This window comes from Budorcas taxicolor, chromosome X (genome assembly GCF_023091745.1).
Source record: "Budorcas taxicolor isolate Tak-1 chromosome X, Takin1.1, whole genome shotgun sequence".
NCBI lineage: Eukaryota > Metazoa > Chordata > Mammalia > Artiodactyla > Bovidae > Budorcas > Budorcas taxicolor.
Genome location: NC_068935.1, coordinates 25866467 through 25885873, shown reverse-complemented (window position 1 = coordinate 25885873; position 19407 = coordinate 25866467). Strand labels below are relative to the sequence as shown.

At 39.5% G+C, this 19407-nt stretch overlaps 1 non-coding gene across 1 annotated transcript; it reads left to right on the top strand.

Annotated features, from left to right (window-relative positions):
* The first annotated feature begins 19017 nt into the window (after positions 1 to 19017).
* On the top strand, positions 19018 to 19089 carry TRNAS-GGA (transfer RNA serine (anticodon GGA)). Its single transcript has one exon. It is a non-coding gene; the product is annotated as a tRNA-Ser (tRNA).
* The last annotated feature ends 318 nt before the right edge of the window (positions 19090 to 19407 follow it).

The following is a 19407-nucleotide window of genomic DNA, read 5'->3' as shown; positions in this document are numbered from 1 at the left end:
AGTGTGTTCAAATTCCTCTGTGTCCCATTGTCTCTGCCTGGCCTGTCAAACATTTGTTTAGCAAACATTTGCTTTTCTATCTCTATGTCAGTTGTTTTCTTCACCTTTCAAGTCCCAAACTCCAACCTTTAACATCTTCGTTGGTCTTTAGCCAAAAATGGTTTAGCCATTTTGGGGAGTTTCTCATTTCTCCTGGGTCTCTCCCAAGTAAGTATACATGTTGTTAAACTTTTTGTGATTTTCTCCTGTAATTATGTCTCATGCCAATTTAATTCTTAGACTGACAAGAAGCATTTAGAAGGGTAGAAGAAAATGTTTTCCTTCCCAACATGAGCCATGGCAACTTTATGCCAAAAGAACTCTCTCAGTCTACTGTACTCAAGAGCTGGGGGTATACTTCTGGCAAGGAATTTAAGCTTCACGAACTGCTTTTTGTTATACTGAGTATCCTCAAAATGAGTTGGGGCTGATTTAGTTAGTAGTCATTAAAAACTTACAATGGCACCATGCTGGGCCCTTGGTTATGATGTTCTCATGGACTCTAGTCTATACTCACCTAATCTGTTTATTCACAGATTATTAAATGCCAGGTGAAAATGACATATTCTGATACTTACCAGCTTTGTGATCTTTGACAAATCAATTTTCTTTTCTGAGCTTTAATCCTTCATTGCTTCAGTTTGGCCCCCAGGTGTGAAAGGATTTATGAATTGTAAAATAATGTTCAAATGTATGCTGTTAATAATCTCCTGGATTCTTTTAACTGTTAACACCATGTGTAAAGGATACAAAGGTGTCGAACATGTTGTAGCTTATAAGGTATATTTGATCTTACTTGTGATTGACTGTAATAAATTTCATTTTATGTTTGCCAGTTTATTTCCTCACCATAGAGGAAATGTACACAAATGTACCTGTACATAAAAGTGAAAAGATAAGGTTATGTGAAAATCATCAACATGAATAGTCTTCAAGTATTTTTAGGGAGGTTGTTTGAAATTCTTTGTGAATAATACCTTTAAATACTGGATGATGTCCAAAAGGAGTAGATTTAAATGAGTGATTAAAAAACACAGTGAAAGCTGAGGGGAAAGGAAGAAAAAAGTATTATAGAAGAACAGCCTTATATACTCTATGGTTCAGGGCTGCTGAAGAAAGAATTTAAAGGCAAGTCTTAGTAGTATGGAGCCCTAGAGAGGAAGGAAAACGCTCAGAGGGTTAAAAGAACACTAGTCTCTTTAAGTCCTTTATGCTCAAGGTAACTTAGAAAGATTTAAAATAGGTAATTAATACCTGTCCTGCTTTAACTTCTTTTAAGAACAATGTAGGAGTCTAAATAAATAAATGTAAAATTAACGCCTGCACTCAAAATAGTAGCTGAGAAAAAAAAAATGGTATCATGGGACCAGAAAGTTTGAAAAGGGCTTGAGACAGCCTGTAGGTGGGAAAAAGATAAGCCAACATTTTAAGAAGTAGGAGTTACATTAGGTTAGTCATAAGTACTGTACTTGAGTGTTCCTTTGCTTCCCAGCTTTTGCTTTGCTGTAGATATTTTGCAATAAGTTAAAGTCAGTTCAGTGGTATATGTGAATTAAGATGGCCATGCTTTTTTATAAAGCTCTGGGGCAGATTTTTACCTGCGTATCTCTTCTTGTCTCCAATCCCTATGTCCCCAGTAACTTTAACTTCCTCTGGGTCACTGCAGAAAGGCTTCACACTGTAGCAGATTTCTAAGGTCTTGTAAGATTCAGACCACCCTAAAATTTATCCTTCTATTCCATTATTATTTGATTGGCCATAAACTTCATTCAGTTTTTACCATTTCAGCATATGGAAAAATCCGAATGAACTTATTAGCCAACCCAATATTTTAATTTTTAAATCATCCTAATTATTTCCCTAATATATTTCATTAGGATGAACTATTAACTGTTGAGAAGGTTTGAATTGATTATGGTTTCATCGTTGGAGACTTCCATTTATACTAATGGAGGTGAGAGCATGAGCTGGTAAAAAGCATGTGTATCTTAGCCCTAATAAGTTTCATTTTGAGAATTAGAATATTTTCAGTGTAATATGGCAGGCTTAAGATTTGTATTGAAAGGATTGTGTCCCCATAATGACATCCATTTTTTTTTTTAGGCCTTTAGGAATAGATGACTAGACTATTGAGCCAGCCTGTCCCCTGGGGAGTGCATTAATGCATTTAGGCCACAGGGTCGATTAGTAAATTGTGACTGTGATGCACTTACTCACCTCCCAGGGCCTAAAGAGTTACTGCACCTCAGAAAGCCCCTGAGAGTAATTTATATACTGAAAGGATTTGACTGAATAAGTACAGTCTGATGTGTTTTAATGGGCTTTGATGAGCATCAAAGACCAACTTTTAGAGCAGCATTTGTTCTTTGTAGAGGTGGGATTGAGGGCTCTGCAATTTAAAATTTCCATCTCTTCTTTTGAAATAGAATGAAAAGTGTGTTCCTTTGACCTTTTCAAGGAGTAATTTGTTTTGCAGGCTAATGCTATTTCCCTCTGTTAGATGGCTCCATAACAATGGAGGAAGAGGCAGAATGGGCAATCAGTCAAGATATAACGTGTTGAAAATGGCAAATGTTCAGACTGATTAAATCAGGAGACACTGCTTATGCTAAAATCTGCTAAATGAAATTTTATAAACACACAGTATTGCCCTAGTTATACTGTAATCCTATTATACCACTCTTCTCCTTAGAGGCAACGCTAATAGAAGGCAGGCTCAGTGGTTTGCCTATGTTTTACATTAGAAAATATCTTTTAGACCTATCTGTACTAGAATTTCATCCTGGGTTTATTCACTCAATAGCCTCAGAAGCATCATGTATTTCTAAAAGTGATATTTGACCCTTCATTAAACCTTGTATTCCAAGAAAAAATGTCTTTGTGATATTTAACAACAGAGATTTTATAATGGTATTTAAAGTCTAGAGACAGACAGGCTTCACAATGAAATAATATGAGTTCCTTGTATAATGAGTAAATTTAAATCAGCGCTCAGGAAGGGAAGTGTGTTGAACAAAAAAATTTCAGGATGCACACAAAGGCTGCAATATCTCCATCACTAAATTAATATAAGGGCTAAAATGTTAGTCTCATGAAAGTTAATTCATTCTCCCCAGAGCAGTGCTTCTCAAAGGCAGGTCTATGGACCACCTTCATCACCATCACCTTGGCTACTTATTTCAAATGTAAATTCTTAAACCCTACCTCAGACTTACTGTGAATCAGAATTTCTGAGTTTATAAGTAGGAACCTTTGTTTTTAATTACCTCTTTGAGTGATTCTGTTGCATTCCTAAAGGCCAGCAGGATATGTTGATAGGAAACCTAGTCAAAGCTTTGACTCACCACTGCCATGGAAACACATTCATTCATGAATAGTAAGCATGTGAAGGGCTTCAGAGATTCCACTAATGCAGGAGATGCAAGAGACTTGGGTTCCCGCCCTGGATCAAGAAGATTTCCTAGAGAAAGGAATGGCAACCTACTCCAGTATGCTTGCCTGGAAAATTCCATGGGCAGAGGAGCCCAGTGGACTACAGTCCATGGGGTCACAAAGAGTTGGACATGACTGAGTGACTGAACACACACACAAACAAGCTTGTGAAACCAATATTCAGCATTTAAACTGGACGTTTGATTGGTCAGAACAAGGAATGCCAACCATACACACAGCAACCACATTTAGGAAAAGACTTAACTTTTAGGATACTGGGAGAAAAATGAGATTAAAATGAACGGTTACTGGTCAGTTGTATATGCACAGTAAGCATGAGAGGACGGGAATGGTGGAGAGGATAAAGTGAAGGTTACAATAGTCACAGAGTTTTCATAGTCAGAAGTACCTGTCTGAGCATGTAGATTTGGGATTTGGATTAATAAGACAGAGGTTGATAGTAGTAAGGATGAGGGAAGCTGTAGGCAGAGAGACAGCATTGCAGGAAGAGGGACCCCTTCCAGGGCCCGAAACCGGGCTCTTGTCTAACACTCGGAAATGAATTGTCCGAGGAGACACATGTGCTGACAAAGCAAGAGATTTTATTGGGAAAAGGCACCCAGGTGGAGAGCAGTAGGGTAAGGGAACTCAGGAGAACTGCTCTGTCACATGGCTTGCAGTCTTGGGTGTTATGGTGATGGGATTAGTTTCTGGGTTGTTCTTAGCCATTGATTCTGACTCAGAGTCCTTCCTGGTGGTGCATGCCTTGTTCAGCCAAGATGGATGCCAGAGAGAAGGATTCTGGGAGGTGGTCGGACAGGTGGTGTCTCCTTTTGACCTTTCCTGAACTCTTCTGGTTGGTGGAGGCTTGTTAGTTCCCTGTTCCTTACCAGGACCTCCTGTCGTAAAACTGTTAGGGGGAGCACACTGATTGAAACTGCCCACCCTGGCCAGGCACCACAGTAACCATTTGCATGAGTCTGACTCTGAGTCAGAATGATTGGCTAAGGACAACCAGGAAACTAATCCCATCACCATAAAACCAGAGACTGCAAGCCATGTGACAGAGCAGTTCTCCTGGGTTCCCTTACCCTCCTGCTCTCTGCCCTGCCCTGACGCCTTTTCCCAATAAAATCTCTTGCTCTGTCAGCACGTGTCTCCTTGGACGATTCATTTTTGAGTGTTAGACAAGAGCCCAGTTTTGGGCCCTGGAAGGGGTCCCCTTTCCTACAACAAAACAACTCATGCAAATGGTTACTATGGTGCCTGGCCAGGGTGGGCGGTTTCAGTCAGTGTGCTTCCCCTAACAACTTCCCCCCGAAGATGTCATACTCAAGATACTTCTTGGGAATTGGGGCGGAGGTCTCTTTCTTCTGTAACTTCTTCCTGCTGTGCATTGGTGTAGGCCTGCCTAGCAGAGCAGAAGTCTCTCTCTACCTGATTTAAGTCAAGGTATTTTTTTTGCCTGAAACCAGCATTCACCCTTGTAATAACAGCAATTTAGTTTGAAACTGTTGGCTCCTCTCAGAGATGAAATAGACAGGGGCCAAACAGGAGACCTAACAGGATGGTTATCATTGGTCCCCAGAAACAGGAGGCAACATTTGGGGTGAGGGCTGCATGGTTTGTGAGTTTTGTTTTGTTTTGTTTTTGTTTTGATTGGTTGGTGGTGAAGCAACAGAGCTGTGCTCCAGGAATCTTGTGTTTAGTCTGAAGTTACCATCCTCCACCTGGGTGGGGGCTCCAGTTCAGTAGAACTCAAAGACATTGTTATGCATATTTTTTTGAGTAGGAACCAGGACCCTGTCTGGAGGGTGTACCACCATTTGATTGTTTCTCCTGTTTCTGTATCCCCTCCCTTCCTTGATTAGCAATTGTTTGAATCCACCCTTTGGAACTCAGGGAAGGTCAAGGAGGCTGAATGAAGCCTATATCCTACAGATAAGAAATGGAGAACACAAAATAGATCTGTACTCCAGAGCCCCACAGAGTCCTGCTCAGTTTTAATTTAGGGAACAGGGCAACTATGACTGTGATAACTTCCTGTCAAAATGGGGCATAGGACTGCCTCAGCTTGGAGAATAGGCACTGAATTGGAAGTATGCCTGAGTTCCAAGTCCTAGATCTGAACCTTGTATGATTAAAATGTCAATCCCTTGGTCTGCTCAGACTTCCCTGGTGGCTCAGATGGTAAAGCATCTGCCTACAATGTGGGAGATCCGGGTTCAATCCCTGGGTTGGGAAGATCCCCTGGAGAAGGAAATGGCAACCCACTCCAGTATTCTTGCCTGGAAAATCCCATGGATGGAGGAGCCTGGTAGGCTACAGTCAGTCCGTGGGGTTGCAAAATAATCGGACACGACTGAGCAACTTCACTTTTACTTGCTCTGCCATTTTATTGTAACAGACCCAATTAGAAGTAGTTGGAGGAGGGATAACTGGAATTTTAACAGACAAAGTAAATCTCATTTTTTTTTTAGAATAGATCTGAAACCCAGTCTGGACCTGGCACTTCGGGGAGACTTGTAGCCAGTTGCCTAGTTTTATAAAAAGTAAGGTTACAGTTACTAGCTTCCAGCAGACATTGTTTTGAGAATGATGGCATCTAAACCTGACACGACTCAGAAAACTCAAGTGTTTAGCAACACAACGTCTAATCTGAAATTACACCCATAGTATCACCAGTTATTTCCCAGGAAATCTGAATCATAGCTACTTTATTTTGACTTTTAATTGTAAAATTTTCGTTAATAGCCAAAGCAGATTTCACCTTTAATGACATCAGTGTTTCTCTAGGTATGAGAAGATGCAAGAATTGGAACTCATAAAATCTTCTCCTGAAAAGATGTAACTATCTGAAGGCCTGTTCTGCCAGTTTTTCCCAGAGTACAGAGTGCCTCATTCCTGATTTTCACCCTGAACTCCTTTCCGGGGTGTTGAAAGTCAGCAGTAGCAGTGGCCATGACTTAATTTTTGTAGATGTAGATGGCAAGTGTCAGTCTTCAGTTGGCAGAGCCCCTTTTTGCTCATAAACTTGACCATGATTTTGAGGGGGGCATTTCATGGCCACTTTATCCCATGGTGCTGAGAATGTCCATTCTCAGGTTTGGCAAAGATTTTGTTGACAGGCCACTCAATGTGCTGTTACTGGACTAGGCCATAAAACAGTATCCAAAATTCTCGGGACCACCTGTCTTACTAGCCTCTTGGTCCAGGAAAATGTTCCCTCTTGTTGTTTCTTCGCATATATAGAGTTACACTGTTTCCATCATCGATCTCATATGGAATATATATTATTCTATTAGAGGCCTCAGACACACATTTGGCAGTGTAAGAAACCACAGTTTTATAAAACAGGTAAAATACAAATAACATAGCCAGCAGTATTAGTAAAGTCACAAGGAAGACTTAAGAGCTTCCATTAGATGTAGCCCAGTATATCTCAAGTCATCTGATTTAGTCTATTCTGTAGAATCTTTATCTTCCAGGGAAATTATATATTGGCACCACCGTCTATAAGGCACATAGCCCAGTTTTCTAGTGTTGCTAGACTGATTATCCTTCAGTTCAGTTCATTTCAGTTCAGTCGCTCAGTCATGTCCGACTCTTTGCGACCCCATGAATCACAGCACGCCAGGCCTCGCTGTCCATCACCAACTCCCGGAGTTCACCCAAACTCATGTCCATCGAGTCCGTGATGCTATCCAGCCATCTCATCCTCTGTCGTCCCCTTCTCCTCCTGCCCCCAATCCCTCCCAGCATCAGAGTCTTTTCCAATGAGTCAACTCTTTGCATGAGGTGGCCAAAGTATTGGAGTTTCAGCTTTAGCATCAGTCCTTCCAAAGAACACCCAGGACTGATCTCCTTCAGAATGGACTGGTTGGATCTCCTTGCAGTCCAAGGGACTCTCAAGAGTCTTCTCCAACACCACAGTTCAAAAGCATCAATCCTTAGGTGCTCAGCTTTCTTCACAGTCCAATTTTCACATCCATATATGACCACTGGAGAAACCATAGCCTTGACTAGACAGACCTTTGTTGGCAAAGTAATGCCTCTGCTTTTGAATATGCTGTCTAGGTTGGTCATAACTTTTCTTCCAAGGAGTGAGCGTCTTTTAATTTCATGGCTGCAATCACCATCTGCAGTGATTTTGGAGCCCCCCAAAATAAAGTCTGACACTGTTTCCACTGTTTCCCCATCTATTTGCCATGAAGTGATGGGACCAGATGCCATGATCTTAGTTTTCTGAATGTTGAGCTTTAGGCCAACTTTTTCACTCTCCTCTTTCACTTTCATCAAGAGGCTTCTTAGTTCCTCTTCACTTTCTGCCATAAGAGTGGTGTCATCTGCATATCTGAGGTTATTGTTATTTCTCCCGGCAATCTTGATTCCAGCTTGTGCTTCTTCCAGCCCAGCATTTCTCATGATGTACTCTGTGTATTAGTTAAATAAGCAGGATGACAATATCCTTACTATGATTTAATTGTTTCCAACACAAAGGACACTTTAAACCTAAATGACCATAGCCTGGTGTTATCTATATAAATCCATCCCATAATTGTGGGAGATTTTTCCCTCCTTTTTTGAAACTTTCCTTGTTACTCTGATTGAGCTTGAGTAATAGAAAAAAGCTCAAATTTATGGCCAGAGTCAGAGCAGGCATTATTAATTGGCCTGGTAAGGGGATCCCATCTAATAATATCACAGTGATCTGAATATGACTAATTTTTTTAAAGTAAATTTTCTCAGGGCCAACCAGTTAGAGTCTTGTAGTAGAGAAATTTACCAAGGTAACACAGAACTACAAACAGCTAATTGGCCACAAGCCCAACAATTGGATTCATGTCTAAATCTAGCATAGGATCAGGCCTATGATAGAAAATCATTTGATTTATATGCAAAGGTCTAAGAAGTCAAGAAAACATTATAAATGTTCATATGAATCAGGTCCAGCATCTTGATCAAGCTATCTACCTCTGATGTTGTCGTCTTCTCATCCTGGTGTAGTGTAGTTTCTCCTGATAGAAAAGTCCTTCCATCCAGGTTGGAGACAGTCTCTTAAATTATGTCTTTTTCCAGTCCTGGTTGCAGGTCATGAGGCGTCTGATCTTCATCCAAAGATAGATTACTGAAATAAGCTTCAGAAACAAACTTAGGATGTTTAAGAATTCAATTAAATTTTATATTAATATCACATAATGACAAAGAACTATCCAAGAAATGAGCCTTACTACCTCCATTGGTATAGACCTCCATTAACAAACTGGAATTTAACATTTGTTGAAACATCTTTTTCTCGCTAAAATTACCCTCATGTTTATCAAATATAACCAAATTAAGGCTAGCTTGTTTGTAAAATAGGTCTGTTCTCACTAATTTTGGTCTGATGATTTATATAACCATAATTGATCATAGACTTTTTATTTTACTGAAACATTTATAGAATCTCAGACTGAACTTTTAAAATAAAACAGGGCTGGGAAACTCACACCAAAGGCTTGTCAGATTAATGCCTAACAAATCTAGGTGAATTCTTCCCTTTTTAAGGTCTCAAAAATTCCTTGAGATTTTTGTACCTGTTAGTGAGATAATCTTCCTAGCTCATTTGATAAACTTACTGGAAACCTAAGAGTTTCAAATTTCTGGGGGAGTCTGATAGAAAATATAATTGTTTTGTTTATAATATATAATTTTACCAAATTATTTTCATAATTAGTTTGAGAGGAAGGTTTTCTCTACTCCAGGAAAACACAAAATTTAAACCTGTAATTTTTCAGATAGAAACCATAAAAGTTATAAGCATATTCTCTGGTTCATTCAGTCCTTTGTTAACTTTTGTGAAGTCATCAGGTTTTTCATTAGAATATCAGGACATATCAAAATGTTAAAAACTCCATATAATTTCTAGGATATCTGTATTAGTAATTTTATCATACATGATAACATGAGTGGATTTCTTACTCATTTGATAATCTTTTTCACGTAATTTAACCAACCAAATAAACACAGTTTAATATCTCTCTTTGGGATGTTTCAGGGGCCCTCTGAATCACCCCAAAGTTAGCTGGAGGTCAAAGGAACTTCAAAGGAATTCAATTTAGGAAGTTTTATCTAAAAGATCAATTAAAAGCCTTTAGAACATTTGGTCGGATTTAGTCAATGTTGATGGGTGTATCATTTAGCTTGTTGATATGTCACAATGGGCATAAATACCAAGGCTCAAGGTCTAGTGAAAGTCAGCTACACCATCTTGGACCTAGTTGGCTCTAACCAGTTTTCTTATGGCTGTGTCATTCCTAACAAAATCCATTTATCTAACTAATTGTAATCCAGTTTTAGAAAATGCTGATCATGCATAACTCTTTTTAGTATTTTTTCATACCTTTTTTTTTTTAACTGAAAACACACTTCCTACTTTAAGAACAAAGAACTAACTTTTATATTAGCATTTTATAGACTGGTGAGTATAAATACCAGTGATAATTTCTAAAACCCTTGCTTTCTTACAATATTTTAGGATGGCACCAAACATTATTCATTTATAGTCCCAAATCTCTTTAGTTTGTCTGTAAAAGGAAATTAGCATTTAGTAGTAAATGTTTCAAAATCTTATGTTATTTGGAAATGATCTAACTATTCAACAGACTTCCAACACTTAGCACTCTTAGCCTAACCCTTAGAAATTCAAGTTATGCCAATCTGGAGAGACTATTTTAGACAGATATTTCTAAAGAATAATTATTCTTAATAGAGTTTATATAAAAGCTCATATGTCATTAACATTTTTTAGAAGTTTCTTCACTGGAGGTAATTTCCTTGTTGACAAACTTGTAACAGATATAATATTTAACTTATATTAAACCTAGGTACAATGAAAATATTCTACTTAATGTTAATTACTCTGACATGTCTATATTAAATAGGTCAACAAACAAACATTAATATAAGGTATTTAATACTGAATATTTTCCAGTTCACATGAACCTGGGATTTATTGTTTAATTTAGAATTATTTGTTTTGTAAGCGTTTACCTTTCTTTAAGGCAATTAAATAGAGCTCATTTACAAATTAACCTCAAAAATATTACCCAGAGACAATTGGGGAAGTTGAAGGTTTCACATTGCATATTAGCTTTTGAACTGGATTTTTGAAGATGATAAGAATTTCAGAATGTGAGTAAAAAAAGCAGAGCATCACAATGAGAGACAACTTGCACAAAGTCCTAAAGTTATGACAGATTGTGGCCTAAGGTTAACCGGTAGTTGGGAGTGGTTAAAACTTAGCTAGGGCAATGATGAAGTACATGGTGGCAGAAGATGGGTCTGGTGAGGCAGGCAGGGACCAGATCATAGAGGAACTTTTCATGTGTTAGAGTTTGGACTGGATTCTGCATGCGGTGGGAAACCACTGAAGGTTTTAAATAGGAGGATGGCGTGATGAATCTATGATGCTGGTTGGAGAATGAATGGGAGTGAAGGGAAGCAAGACTGAAGATCGATCAGTGAGAAAGGACAGTAATTGAGGGATGGTGGAGTCTAAACAAGAGTGTGACAGTGACAATGAAAAGCCAGGAATGGATCTGAGGGACAGAGAGGAAGAAGAACTAACAATGTTTTGACTGACTCAAGGAACTGGCTTGAGCGGAGGGGAAGGAAAGAGATGATGGTGAAAAGAAAAAAAGAATATGAGCTTTCTAGATAAAAAACAGAGTAGCTGGTATCCAGAAAATGGAATAAAATGTGGAAACAGGAATTAAAGGTAGAAACATTCTCCAAGTGGAAAATGGAATAAAAGATCAAATAATATTAAGATCTAAGTAGATATTTGATCTGGAGAATGAAGAGCAGTGAGAAAAACATAGACTTTGCAACTGTCATCTCTCTCTTACATTTGTGACTCTGTTGTAGGAAAGGGAACCCTTTCCAGGGCCCGAAACTGGGCTCTTATCTAACACTTGGAAATGAATTGTCTGAGGAGACACATGTGCTGACAAAGCAAGAGATTTTATTGGGAAAGGGCGCCTGGGAGGAGAGCAGGAGTGTACGGGAACCCAGGAGAACTGCTCTGCCACATGGCTCGCAGTCTCCAGTTTTATGGTGATGGAATTAGTTTCCAGGTTGTCTTTCACCAATCATTCTGACTCAGAGTCCTTCCTGGTGGTGCACACCTAGTTCAGCCAAATGGATGCCAGAGAGAAGGATTCTGGGAGGTGGTCGGATATGTGGTGTCTCCTTTTGACCTTTCCCGAACTTTTCCAGTGGGTGGAAGCTTATTAGTTCCTTACTGGGACCTCCTGTTGTAAAATAACTTATGCAAATAGTTACTATGGTGCCTGGCCAGCGTGGGCGGTTGCAATCAGTGTGCTTCCCCTAACAACTCTGTCATGTAGTAGCTAGCTGGTCTTGGGTGAATTATTTCACTTTTCTTTTTCTTTTTTTTTATACTTCATTGAAATCTAGTTGATTTGTTTGTGTGTGTGAGTGCTCAGTCACTTCAGTCATGTCCAACTCTTTGTGACTCCATGGGCTACAGCCTGCCAGGTTCCTCTGTCCGTGGGATTTTTCCAGGAAGAATACTGGAGTGGGTTACAGTGTGTTAATTTCTGCTGTACAGCAAACTGATTCAGCTATACATGCATACATACATATATTCTTTTTCATATTATTTTCCATTATGGCTTATCACAAGATTGCAAAATTCCTGTGCTATACAGTAGGAACTTGTTGTTGATCTATCCTGTGTTAACCTTACACTCCCAATCCTTCCCTCCTCCCAATCCCTACCCCACCCTTGGTAACCACAAGTCTGCTCTGTATGTCTGTGAGTCTGTTTCTGTTTTGTAGGTAAGTTCATTTGTCCAATTATTTCACTTCTTTAAGCCTGTTTCCCCATGTGAAAAATGAGGACATATTATGTATTGAAAATGCTGTGAGAATTAAGTAAGGGAACATATATAAAGCACCACTAAGTAGTGACTAAAATATAGTAGGGGTCTAAAAAGTGGTGCTTTACTTGATAACACTGGAAAAGAAAAAGGAATAGGACCCCAGCCCTTTGGAGGGAGATTAGGGAAACCTCGAGAGACTTTGGTCCCAACAACATTATAAGACTGGGACTCAGGTGCAGAGAACAAAGCAGAGTCCATGGAGCAAGTAAAAAAAAAAAATAAAAATAATCATGGAGCAAGTAAAAAGGCAGAAATCTAGTTAATAGAACTGAGATAAAAGGTGATGACTGATGGGTTATATAAATGTTATATAAATCATACTTCAATAAAACTGGTAAACATAAAAAAAACAACATGATGGATGAATATAAAGCCAAGATGGTTTGATGTACCATAAAAGTTGGTTTGAAAGTTGGTCTGATATACCTTAATGTTTTCCTTCCTAAGGTAAAGACCCTTCCTAAAAACTAGACATGGGCTCTGTGTGTGAGTGAGGAGGGGAAATAATGACTCCAGTTGTGAAAGGCAGGAGCCAGCAGAGATCTTGTTTAGATGGCATCTATGGTCTCATTAAATCTCATAATTCCATGATTCAAGTTCAGTTGAAACATGTGCCTTGTGAAACAACTGGAGAGAAAAAACCTGTGCTGATTCTGGCTTAGTTCGAGAGTGACAGGATGAGAATTGGAAGGGGTGTTTGCTGTTTTTTCCTTGATGGTTACAACTCAATTTGAGAATGAATGGAAGCATTAGAAACTCTCCAACAAACAACAAAACACACCAAGACACATGTACATGGTTTATATATGATTTGAGGAGGTTCAAAGATACCCTGGAAATATCTGGGGCAGGGTATTACTCACAGTTCTTTCCATCTCCCATTGATTCTGTACCACTTTTTTCCTTTAAAAACTATGTTCTATATTCTAGGCATAATCCAAACTCTATCTAATTTAACTTAGTTAATCCTGTTGGCAATCTTAGGAGGTCATGTGATAGGCTCATGATGGCTCCCAAAGATATGTCCCCATCATAACCCTTGGAACCTGTGAATGTTACCTTCTATGGTAAAATTTTATTGCAGATGTAATTAAAGCTCTCGACAGGAGAGTACTCTGGAGTATCCAGTTAGCTCTAAATGCTGTCACAACTGTCCTTATAAAAGAAAGGCATAGAGAGATTATACACACACAGAGAGAGGGCCATGTGGGGTTAGGGCAGAAATTAGAGTGGCCACAAACCACCAACTCCTGCAGCCACCAGAGCTGGAGAGGCAAGGAAGCATTCTCTTCTAGAGTCCTTGAAGGGAGTGGGACCCTGCTTAAATCTTGATTTCAGTCTTCTGGCTTCCAGAATACATTTTTATTTTCTGAAGTCACCCAGTTTGCTAAGCCACTCTTAGATTTGTAATCTTTGCTAATGATGTGAGACAATAAATGCCTTGTGTTTTAAGTTGGCCAATTTGGGAATATTTGTTACACTGCAATGGATAATTAATACAGTTAGACTGTTGTTGTTGTTCAATCGCTCAGTCGTGTCTGACTCTTTGCAACCACATGGACTGAAGCTTGCCAGGTTTCCCTGTCCTTCACCATCTCCTGGAATTTTCTCAAACTCCTGTGCGTCAAGTTGGTGATGCCATCCAACCATTTCATCCTCTGTCATCCCCTTCTCCTGCCTTCAGTCTTTCCCAGCTTCAGGGTCTTTTCCAATGAGTCAGCTCTTTGCATCAGGTGGCCAAAGTATTAGAGGTTCATTTTCAGCGTCAGTCCTTCCAATAAATATTCAGGACTGATATTCTTTAGGATGGACTGGTTGGATCTTCTTGCAGCCCAAGGGACTCTCAAGAGTCTTCTCCAACACCACAGTTCAAAAACATCAATTTGTCTGTGCTCGGCTTTCTTTATAGTCCAACTCTCACATCCATACACGACTACTTGGGAAAGCCATTGCTTTGACTAGACAGACCTTTGTTGGCAAAGTAACGTCTCTGCTTTTTAATATGCTGTCTAACTTGGTCATAGCTTTTCTTCCAAGGTGCAAGCATCTTTTAATTTCATGGCTGCAGTCACCATCTGCAGTGATTTTGGAGCCCAAGAAAATAAAGTCTGTCACTGTTTCAGTTGTTTCCTCATCTATTTCCCATGAAGTGGTGGGACCAGATGCCATGATCTTCGTCTTTGAATGTTGAGTTTTAAGCCAGCGTTTTCACTCTCCTCTTTCACCTTCATTAAGAGTTTCGTTAGTTCCTCTTCACCTTGTAGAGCCACCCAAGAAGATGGGTCATGGTAGAGAATTCTAACAAAACATGGTCCACTGGAGAAAGGAATGGCAAACCACTTCCATATTCTTGCCTTGAAAACCCCATTAACAGTATGAAATACAGTGAGATAAGTTGATGAAGTGAAAGAGGAGAGTGAAAAAGTTGGCTTCAAGCTCAACATTCAGAAAACAAAGATCATGGCATCTGGTCCCATCACTTCATGGGAAATAGATGTGGAAACAGTGGAAACAGTGTCAGACTTTATTTTTTTGGGCTCCATAGTCACGGCAGATGGTGACTGCAGCCATGAAATTAAAAAAACATTTACTCTTTGGAAGGAAAGTTATGACCAACCTAGATAGCATATTGAAAGGCAGAGATGTTACTTTGCCAACTAAGGTCTGTCTAGTCAAGGCTGTGGTTTTTCTGGTGGTCATGTATGGATGTGAAAGTTGGACTGTGAAGAAAGCTGAGTGCCGAAGAATTGATGTTTTTGAACTGTGGTGTTGGAGAAGACTCTTGAGAGTCCCTTGGACTGCAAGGAGATCCAAACAGTCCATCCTAAAGATCAATCCTGGGTGTTCATTGGAAGGACTGATGCTGAAGCTGAAATTCCAATACTTTGGCCACCTCATGCGAAGAGTTGACTCGTTGGAAAAGACCCTGATGCTGGGAGAGACTGGGGGCAAGGTGAGAATGGGACGACAGAGGATGAGATGGCTGGATGGCATCACCGACTCGATGGACATGAGCTTGGGTGAACTCCGGGAGTTGGCGATGGACAGGGAGGCCTGGCATGCTGCGATACATGGGGTTGCAAAGAGTCGGACACGACTGAGCAACTAAACTGAACTGAAGACTGGTCAAGACTTGTACCTGCCATGTCAGTGTTCTTCTTGACCTTGAAACTTCCCTCACCCTAGCTCATGTCTTTAGTTCACTTAGTGTTTAAAACTTAAATAACTGGATGTATGAATCCAAAGGTTTATAACCCACGAGGAATGTGTGTGTGCCTCCCACCCACAGCCTAAAAGAGCTGAGATTTAGAAGGGCATATTTAGAAAGCTGAGAAAATTTTAACCCCACCCTTCTTGCTATGGGAGGATACCATCCTGGACCAGGAGAAGCAGTAAATAGATATTTTCATGCTCTTTGCATGCTTAGAAGGAAGTAGCTAACAACAGCAATATCCGTGCCCTTTTCAGAGTACACATCTTTGGTATAAAACACTTCATGCCTGTGGGCATGCTCAGTCACTTCAGTCATGTCAAACTGTGACCCTAGGTACCATAGCCTGCCAGGCTCCTGTGTCGATGGGATTCTCCCGGCAAGAATACTGAAGTGAGTTATTATGCCTTCCTCCAGGGGATCTCCCGACCCAGGGATCGAACCGACATCTCATCTGTCTTCTGCATTGGCAAGCAGGTTCTTTACCACCAGTGCTATGTGGGAAGTCCATAAAACACTTAGGGGTTACCATCTCATGAAATAGTGGGTGGTATAGTATAAAAAGTCAAGAGATGTGGTTTGTAATCCCAGATTGAACCACACCATGTGTATGACTTTTGGCTTCTATGCAGAGTGACAACCTGGAGCTTTCCATAAGGCTAGACTGTTTCATTATTTCTCATAACCAGCTGGGTTGCTATGGAAGCTTCTATGTTGCCTCTGCAACATAAATATTTGCCAAAGAACACGATCCTCATCCAACATTTGCTCTCATCCTGGAGAGACTGCTTGCAGCTGAGCAATACTAGGCATCCCAGGATGAATGCTGTAATGTTGAGGTAATTGCAGCATTGGTAGTGCTAAAGGCATGCCAGAAGCTGACTTGGGGGGAGGGTTCCCCCTCCATTTCCCTGAATGCGCCTCTTGGCACTCTGTCCATCTTGGAGAATGAAGACTGGCAAATTGCCTGCCTGTTTTTATTCTGTTTATTCTGCAAATGCCAAGAGGGCTATGAAGAAGATAAAACTGAAAATGAGATCCGAAAATAATAGGTCCTTGAATTGAGAGATGGAAACTCTGAAGCTGTGTTTATTCAAGGCATCTGTCTTCCTGCTTCTTTGTCCACATCTTGGGTAAAGAGTTTTTCCTAAATTCCAGCAACCTGGTGGAAAGTTTGGGATGGATGGCTCATGTCTAGGGCCCTAGGCTACAACAGCTCTTTGGAGGAAACAGAAGGCTGTGAGCTTGATGGTTCTGTGTGCCAGGCTGTTTCTTAGTAGAGTTAGTACTTTACTCTGACAGCTCCCAGCACCGACCGTTGATTAATTGCTTGATATGATTCAGCTTGATATGATTAATGATCAGTGTTTTAAACTTTGGATTTGGTTGATAGCATGGTGAAGCCATTTGACACTTGGAATAAAAGGTAGAATTAGGTAACATTACAATATTTGGTTTGTGTTTAGCTTCATTTTGTGTGGTGCTTTCTAGGTTCATTTGACACTTCTGTAGATGCTGGAATTCAGATGGATTTCTGCCTAGTTACTCATTGCTAATGTATGTGCAAGAAAAAGTTACAATTCCAAAGAATCTAGTTATTTTCTTCTGTCCATCTATTTCATAATAGTAATACTAAATAAGTCCTCAGTAGCAAGTATTTTTTGGCAGTCACTGTACAGTGTGTAACATCTACCATCCCATTCAATCACCAAAATAACACTCTCAGGAGGTTTTTATCACTCATTCAATTTTATAAATATGGATATTTAGCGAAATCAGCTTTTTTGGACAAGTAAGTTGCACAACTGGCTTTCTATTCCAGATCTAATTTCAGTGTGCATATTATTAATGACAACTTTGTACTACCTCCCATTATATTATATTGCATGTAGTTTCAGAAATCACAAGAGTATGACTTTCAAACTTTAGAGAGTCAGGTTTAGCAACTTACATAAGTGTGGAAAAAGCAGAATTATGGTAATATCTACAGAAAATCAGAGAGGTAACTAAATGGCAGAATGACAAATACTAGAGGCAAAGACTCCTGGCCAGATGTTCCACTTAAGTAACCAGCCACAAGTAGGTCCACCAATGGCACAGTGGCCTCCAACTCTGTAGCATGCACATCGAACCAAAGCATTTAGAGATCATCTCCAAAAATTGAACACCTCAAAAGTAGAAATACAAATTTTAAATGACAAAAAAAAATCAGCTTCAATTGTAATTAGATAAATTCAATGTAAATAATTTTTTATACCATCTTAAACTCTTTGAGATTCATGGTGATGGAAAAATTGATGATACTGTTGGAGAGATTTTGAAGGAAATGGGTATTCTACTCCACTGCTGAGAGCAACATAAATTGGTAATACCTTTTTAGGAGGAAATTTGTGAAACTCAACCTCAGTTGAAAAATGGCTAGCCCTTCATTCAGCAATTCTACTTCTAGAAATTTATTAGGAAAATGGGCAGATATCTATGTATAAGGATGCTCATTTCACTGTTGTTCATATTTAGCAAACTTGAAAACCAATTTAAATAATTACTGCTAATAAATAAATTTTATATGATTGTATTCACTTATATGAAAAGAGATTCAGGTTATAGAACTTTATGTATAGTAAACATTTAATCTTTACCTGTCTGTCTAGGAGGATATAATTATAAAATGTCAGCTAATTATAACTGGGCAATGGATATTCTTTTTTATGTGTGTATGTTTTTTTTTTCCTGTTTTTCCCCCTCAATGTTTTACAGTACATAGCATCATATTTATGATCTGAAGCATGTAAAACTTTTAAAAATTGAAGTAAAGCTGATTTATAGTATTGTGTAAAGTTTTGTTGTACAGCACAGTAGTTCAGTTTATACACACACACACACACACACACACACACACATTCTTTTTTATATTCTTTTCCATTATGGTTTATTACAGGACATTGAATATAGTTTTCTGTGCTATACAGTAGGACCTTGTTGTTTATCCATTCTATACATAATAGTTTGCATCTGCTAACTCCAAACTCCTACTCTATCCCTACCTTTTGACAACCACAGATCTGTTCTTTGTGTCTGTTTTCTGTTTCGTAAATAAGTTCATTTGTGTCATCGTTTAGATTCCACATATAAGTGATATCATATGGTATTTGCCTTTCTCTTTCTGACTTCCCATAGTATGATCATATCTAGGTCCATCCATATTGCTGAAAATGGCATTGCTTTATCCTTTTTAATGGCTCTGTACTATTCCATTGCATGTATATACCCCAGCTTTATCCATTTATTTGTCAGTGCACTTTTAGTTTGCTTACGTGTCTTGGCTATTGTTAACAGTATGCTCTGAACATAGAGGTGCATGTACCTTTTTGAATTAGAGTTTGGGCTTCCCTGGTGGCTCAGAGGTTAAAGCATCTGCCTGGAATGCAGGAGACCCGGGTTCGATCCCTGGGTTGGGAAGATCCCCTGGAGAAGGAAATGGCAACCCACTCCAGTACTCTTGCCTGGAGAATCTCATGGAGGAAAAAGGAAATGGCAACGCACTCCAGTACTCTTGCTTGGAGAATCCCATGGAGGGAGGAGCCTGGTAGGCTACAGTCCATGGGGTCGCAAAGAGTCGGACACGACTGAGCGACTTCACTTTCACTTTCTGGATATATGGCCAGGTGTGGGATTTCTGGTTCCAAATAGGAAAAGGAGTATGTCAAGGCTGTATATTGTCACCGTGCTTTCTAACTTATATGCAGAGTACATCATGAGAAATGCTGGGCTGGATGA